Source organism: Oratosquilla oratoria, chromosome 5, assembly GCF_046742065.1.
Source record: "Oratosquilla oratoria isolate Oo_2021 chromosome 5, ASM4674206v1, whole genome shotgun sequence".
Taxonomy (NCBI): Eukaryota; Metazoa; Arthropoda; class Malacostraca; order Stomatopoda; family Squillidae; genus Oratosquilla; species Oratosquilla oratoria.
In genome coordinates, this window is record NC_134781.1 from 35,643,597 (window position 1) to 35,650,543 (window position 6,947).

General features: G+C 41.1%; 1 long non-coding RNA gene across 1 annotated transcript in view; it reads left to right on the plus strand.

Moving 5' to 3' along the window:
• The first annotated feature begins 3,125 nt into the window (after nucleotides 1–3,125).
• The window catches only part of LOC143025229 (uncharacterized), a 165,095-nt gene continuing 161,273 nt past the window's right edge, over nucleotides 3,126–6,947 (plus strand). Inside the window, exon 1 of the long non-coding RNA XR_012966374.1 lies at nucleotides 3,126–5,081. This is a non-coding gene — a long non-coding RNA (uncharacterized LOC143025229). The remainder of the gene's footprint in view (nucleotides 5,082–6,947) is intronic.

Here is a 6,947-nt window from a genome sequence, read left to right on the forward strand (position 1 = left end):
AAGAATAGGACCAATTAAAAACGATGAAAATGCCATGATAAAATCGGAGGAAAAAATGAGTGAGGAGTTTAACAATTATTTTCTATCGGTGTTTATTAATGAGAAGTTAGACAAAGTACCTGACTGCGATCCGATTTTCAGAGGGGATGAAGAAAGTAGTCTATCTAATATCAGCATTAGTAAAGTAGAAGTAATCAAGCAGATTGAAAGACTTAAAGCTACAAAATCCCTGGGTCCAGACGAAATTTTTCCGAGAATGCTAAATGAGTGTATATTTGAAATCTGCGACCAGTTAACTGAAATATTTGATAAATTAGTAGACACTGGTTTTGTGCCTACTGCTTAGAGGCAAGCAAACGTTACTCCTGTTTTTAAGAAGGGAGATAGATCGTCCATATACAACTACAGGCCAATCAGTTTGACATCGGTTATAGGAAAAATGCTTGAATCAGTAATAGTAAATAGATTTAGAGAACACATCGAAAGAAATAATTTAATTCGTGATTCAGAGCATGGCTTTTCAAGGGTAAGTCATGTGTGAATAATCTTCTATCCTTTTACACTAAAGTATATAAGGCGTCAAATAACAATGATAATTACGATGCTATTTACCTTGGCTTTAGCAAACCGTTCGACAAGGTGCCACACCAGAGACTACTAATTAAAATCAAAGCCCATGGCATAGGAGGAAAAGTGTTAGATTGGATTAGAGCTTGGATTAGTAACAGAAAACAGCGGGTCACCATAAATGGAGTAAAATCTAGGTGGGGCAATGTTACTTGTGGGGTCCCCCAGGGCTCGGTTTTGGGTCCCTTGTTGTTCATTATGTACATAAACGACTTAGACGATGGGATAAATAGTGATGTTAGTAAGTTTGCAGACGGCACTGAAATAGGACACCTAATTAGGTCAGGAGACGACGCAGAGATTCTACAGGATGATCTTAACAAATTGTTCACATGGTCGGTGAAATGGCAAATGAACTTCAATATCTCTAAGTGTAGCGTGTTAAACGTATGGCTACACAATCCCAAAAATAGATACAGTTTAGATAACACACTTTAAAGAGAAAACTGAGTGCGAGAGAGACTTGGGAGTTCTAGTGAATCCGGACCTTAAAACCAGGAAACAGTGCATTAGCGCCAGGAATAAAGCTAACAGAGCATTAGGTTTTATTGCTAGGACGGTAACGAATAGAAGTGTAGAGGTAATTATTAAACTCTATCTAGCGATAGTTAGACTCATATTTGACTATGCGGTACAGTTTTGGTCTCCGTCCTACAGAATGGACATCAATTCACTAGAATTAGTACAGAGAAGAATGACCAAAATGATACATGGACTCAGAAATTTACCTTACGAAGAGAGGCTTAGGCACTTTAACTTACACTCTCTGGAAAGACGCAGAGTGCGGGGTGATCTAATAGAGGTGTTCAAGTGGATTAAAGGATTTAACAAGGGTGATGCAAATAAGGTCATCACATCAAAACAACAGGGCAGGACTCGCAGTAATGATTATAAACTGGATAGATGTAGATTTAAGAAGGAAATAGGCAAGAATTGGTTTACTAATAGGGTGGTCGACGAATGGAATAAACTTGGTAACCATGTAGTAAGCGGTGAAACTATCAGTTGTTATAAGAAACGATTAGACAACTTTATGGATGGGGATGACAGGAGCTGTTTAGTGTAGGCCTTATGGTCTCTTGTAGTCTGCTTCATTCTTATGTTCTTATTATATATATATATATATATATGTATATATGTGTATATATATGTATATATGCATATATGTGTATATATATGTATATGTGTATATGTATATGTATATATATACATATATATATATATATACATATATATATATATACATATACTCATATATATATATATATATATATATGTATATATAATATATATATGTGTGTGTGGTGTGTGTGTGTGGTGTGTGTGTGTGTGTGTGTGTGTGTGTGTGTGCGTGTGGGTGTGTGTGTGTGTGTGTGTGTGTGTGTGTGTGTGTGTGTGTGTGTGTGTGTGTGTGTGTGTGTGTGTGTGTGTGTGCGTGTGTGTGTGTGTGTGTGTGTGCGTGCGTGTGTGTGTGTGTGTGCGCGTGCGTGCGTGTGTGTGTGTGTGTGTGCGTGTGTGTTTGTGTGTGTGTGTCTGTGTCTGTGCGTATTAGGGTGAGGTGGATGAGGATGAGGATGAATTTTCTATATGAGTGAAATTGAGAAATTGTTTAAAAGAGGAGGGTAAGGAAATGAAACGAAAAAAGTAAATGATAGAATGAGGGAGAAAGCGTACACCGGAAAAGATGGAGAAGGGAGGCAAAAAAGGTATGCGCGTGCGAGAGAGTGAGTGAGTGTGGGTGAGAGTATGAGCGAGGGAGTGAGGAAGAAGTGAGAGAGGGAGTGTGAGAGCGGTACGACAAACTCAGCATCAAAACCACCACCACCATCACCACCATCACCACCACCACCACCCAACATCGAGAAGCGAGTAAGAGCCCCAGTAACGTTGAAGGCTTCACAGTGCTCGGGTCCATCCACACCTTCTTCGTCCTCCACAGTCAGCCTTCGTCGGGAGAGCGCGCTGCCGCAGACAGCGACCTCCTGTCCATCCCGTCGCACCGTCAGAACGTCGAGCCTCAACTTGATACCAAGTCCTTCTTCGTCTCCTTCTCCCTCACTCAAAAACGTTCCACTTCCTCTTCCAACAAGTTTCCCCTCCAACACGTTGTTCGCTCCTTACCTGTCACCCTTCACTCGCCTTTCTCTGTCACCTGACTTTCTCCTCCTCCACCACGGCACCTCCATAAAAGGGAGGGGGAGCTTTGAAGAACCCTTGATGTAATGGGACTCGGGCAGGGCTAGTGTGTATGGTGGAATGTAACCAATGTGAAATGAAGTCATGAAAACGTTCGGAGGAATTGACGTTTGCGGAAAGGTAGCGTTTCTCGAGAGCGAACGTTACGTGGGGAGACATCCAATGAAGTGAGCGTGACACGTCACGTGTGACGTGAACACGGAAGGTGACACACGAGAAAAAATCAAAGAAAAAACTGTTCTATTTTTTTTTTTTTTTACGTAATCGCTGTCTTCCAGAAAAAGAGAAGGGAAACGAAAAAAAAAAACTCTGGAAGATTATTGATCAGTTGCACAGTTGCAAATGATCAAGAAAGATCTATTTGATCATATCCTCCAGATCACATAACGTCACAAGTGTTGTCGACGCGACGTAAGAATGATGTAACAGATGATGACGTTATAAGATGATGACGTAGCGAGATGATGATAGTTGCAAATATGATGATTTTGACTGAGAAGAGTAGGACCATGACGATGATGATGACGATAATGAAGAAGAAGATGCTGTTGCCGACGTTTATCGTGATGATGATGATGATGATGATGACAGTGACGATGAAGATGGTGACTATGACCACAACATTGCTGACAAAGTTATGATTTAGGCTGGTAAACAAAAAATTACAACATCAGAACAGATTAGTTATAACTAGGTCGAGAATCACGAGCTAAGAAGTTATTGGAACTGAACAGGAAATTATATCTTTTTGGTAACGAAAAAAGTGAGTGTGTTTACAAAGACGAGAAGAACTAATAGTTTGAAAAGGAAATTACTTATCCAAACACCCAAACCAAAACAAACAGAAACAAATTAAAACCAAACAGTATTTTAAAAGGTGAGGTTTTTGTTTTCATCTGAAAAAATAAAATGAAACAAGCAGGGAAATTGAATGAAAACAAAGAACTCAAAATGTCAAAAAGCTCTGAGGATTCTGACGAGTAAATCAAAGAAAGACTCAAAGTAGCATCAAAAAGACTCAAAAGAACAGAAACGAAGACGAGGTCTTTCACCATTTCTCTCTCCTGTCAGAAACAAAGGAAAATGATAATAGTAAAAGAGAGAAAAGAAAACAAGAGTCACCTATCTGAAGTGTACCACCCGCCCCGCTAGTGTCAAATTCAAATTTTCGTAAAGAAGAACAACAAAAGAATCAAAGGTAGCGAGCAACAGATGCCATTCTTCCACAGACGACACCCCCTTTATTGACCTCATCACATCGCCAACGTTGTTGGTCACCCTCACAGGTCCTTTCTTCTACTAGCAGCTCTGGTCTGATGACCAGCGGACCAATGCGACTTACCGGTTAGTTTCCACTCTCTGCCGTGACATCCACAGGGAAGCGTTGTCTTCTTACGTAACGACCCCGAGGAGCTCTCGGTCACTGGAAGGGGTGCATCAAGCCACTGAAGAGTTCGTCTTCAGAGGCTCCGGTCATTTCCGGGATTTGAGCGGATTTCAAGTCTTTCTTGGGCAGTTCGTCTGAGTCTGTGCAGTGGCATAGTGCTCTCGATATCTTGGACTCTGTTGAACTAATTTCATGACTTTTTTGTTCGAGTGAGACTTCAGGAAAGGATTTAATAGTGTAAAGATAACCTACTGAATCTTCACTGAAGTGACACAGCACTTGTATTAGTTTCTTAGAACTTCAGTAAGTGACTCAGTACCACAGAAATATCCCTCCTGAAGATTTCTGAGTCAGTGATTTTGTATTATGAGACTTAGGTCGGAAAGTGCCCTTGAGATCTTCTGGGTGTGACGAAGAATACCTCTGTTTCGTAAAGTACTGCTCATGACAACCAAAAGACACAGTAACCGTAATCACTGACCACCGACACTGATAGATAAACACCTCCTGTCAAGGTCAGTGCTGAAACGAGAGGCGACCAAACACATACACAGGAACAAAATGCCTTACTTGTGGTGAACTTCTTTGTGTCTCAGACACTAGAGCGTGGATAGTGAAACTCAAGAAATTCTGAATCTTCTGAGATCTTTGTCTTTGGAGAGACTTCACCAAGGCCATACGAACTTCGACTGTGACTTCGACAAAAGAGGTGTCTCTGACGTCCTCGAGGGAGACCCTTCTTTGCCGTTAGTTGGTCAGCCTCTGGGAGAGTCTGCAGAAGACGTGCACCATCACTGCCGTCACCACCATCGCCTTCACCGCCGCCGCCGCCAACGGCACTGGCAGACGCTCTCCAACAGAACCACGTGCGGTAAGTGAACAACCTGTTGAGCAGTGAGAGTGACATAAGAAGGATTGCAGGACTCAGATCGATTCTGAGGTGTTGTTCTTGGTAAAGGCAAAACTTCTTATTGATCAGGTATCCGTATAACTATGCAGGTGCTCTCACTATGAGTGAAGGTGTTCCCGGGAAGATCCTGTGAGTTGAACAGGTGTCCGAGTATGCAGCTGTTGTTACAGTGGAAATGTGCTTCTTCAGGTGTAAAGATGGTGTTACAAGACACTTGTATTCCTGGTAAAAATGGAACACCTTTCTGTACAGATGTTTTTGTAACCATGCAGGTGTTCCCGGTGAAAGTATAGATGTCATTAGTGGGAGTTCGGGTGTTGCTAGTAAAAGTCTAGGAGTCAAGAAGACTCAAAGTTTTCCAGTGACTATGTAAATGATGGGGGTAAGAACAGAGGTGTTTTTAATTGTGCAAGTGTCATAATTCTGCAGATGTCATTGTTGCTATGCCAGTATGGCACTTTCTGTATCAGCGAAGCTTTCGGGAATGCAGATTTTTCAGTGACAACATGTGTTTTGGTGACTCTGTAGGTGTTGCTGTTTACTATAGGTGTTATCAATAAGGGCATAAGTGGATGTTACTAGTATTTTCATGAGCTGTGCATCTATTGATTTTGTGACTGTTTTGTTTTGTCTCTGTTTATTACCTCCCCCTGTCGAAGCCAGTATTGTTTTAGGGCAGTTTTTTTCTGTTTATTTGTTAGCAAAATTACAGCAAAACGGCTGAAACAATCAACATAAAATTTTTATGAAAGGTGGGTAATGACCCCTATCAAAATTTGAAAATAAAAAAGTAAAGGTCACGGTCATTATTACCAAAAACGTTAGCATTACTATTATTTTGGGGGGGCCGTAACTTTTCAGGAAAATCAAATCAAATGACCTTGAATGATCTTTAAAGGTCAAACACAGGGTCACATACCTTACAAAGGCTGTATTGCCCCTTAGGGGACAGGCTAGTGGTCCTGTAATGGGCTACTGAGTCCGAACTCAGTAACTTGGTCTCATGTAAGCTCTCACTTATTATAAAGACCTCAGACTGTAACCTGAAATATGAGCCTCAAAGTTACACATGTCTATGTAGCTATAACTCAAGTAATTATGGAAAATTAATTTCTATTGCATATTGATAATATATATATTCGCTGGCCGAGTGGGTTAGAGCGTCGCGACTTGCGGCGGAGGTTGAGATAATGGTACTTCAAACTCTGCATGGCTCATCAATTTCCCCGCTATAAAGTCCTCTAGAGCCACCGTCCTAGCCTCCTGATAGTGGGAGTTTGTGACGTTAAACTGAATCATCAATCATTAGTGATATAGAAGAAATTGCTTGCTATGATCTTTGCCTTGTAGGTAAAAAGGAAATGAGAAGCATACGCCAGCGCATAGCTACAACCAAAGGCGTCATCTTTGCCCAAACTGTTGAGGAAGGTAACAATTCTAAGATTCGGAGAGAAGTGCGGGACTTGAACCCGCGACTAGGAGGTTGCGTGACCTACACATTTACGATTGCGCAACCAACGTGCCTTTATCTTTGTAGAGTAATTCACTATTAAGTTGCTCTAAGGTAATTGCTACCGGGGGAGGCTTGGTCTGCCTGCGGACAGAAGTGCTGTAAATAGTGTTCACACAAGATGTGTCGAAGACCTTTAAGACAGTAATAATTTATTTATATATATAAATATATGAATATATGAATATATGTACAGTCCTTTTGTACAGTCCTTTTGAACCATCACCGTAGCATGGTTGCTAGCGTCTTGACCTCGTGATCAGGGTTCGTATCCCATGGCGGAGCTTCTAAAAATGTTCATATATATATATATATAT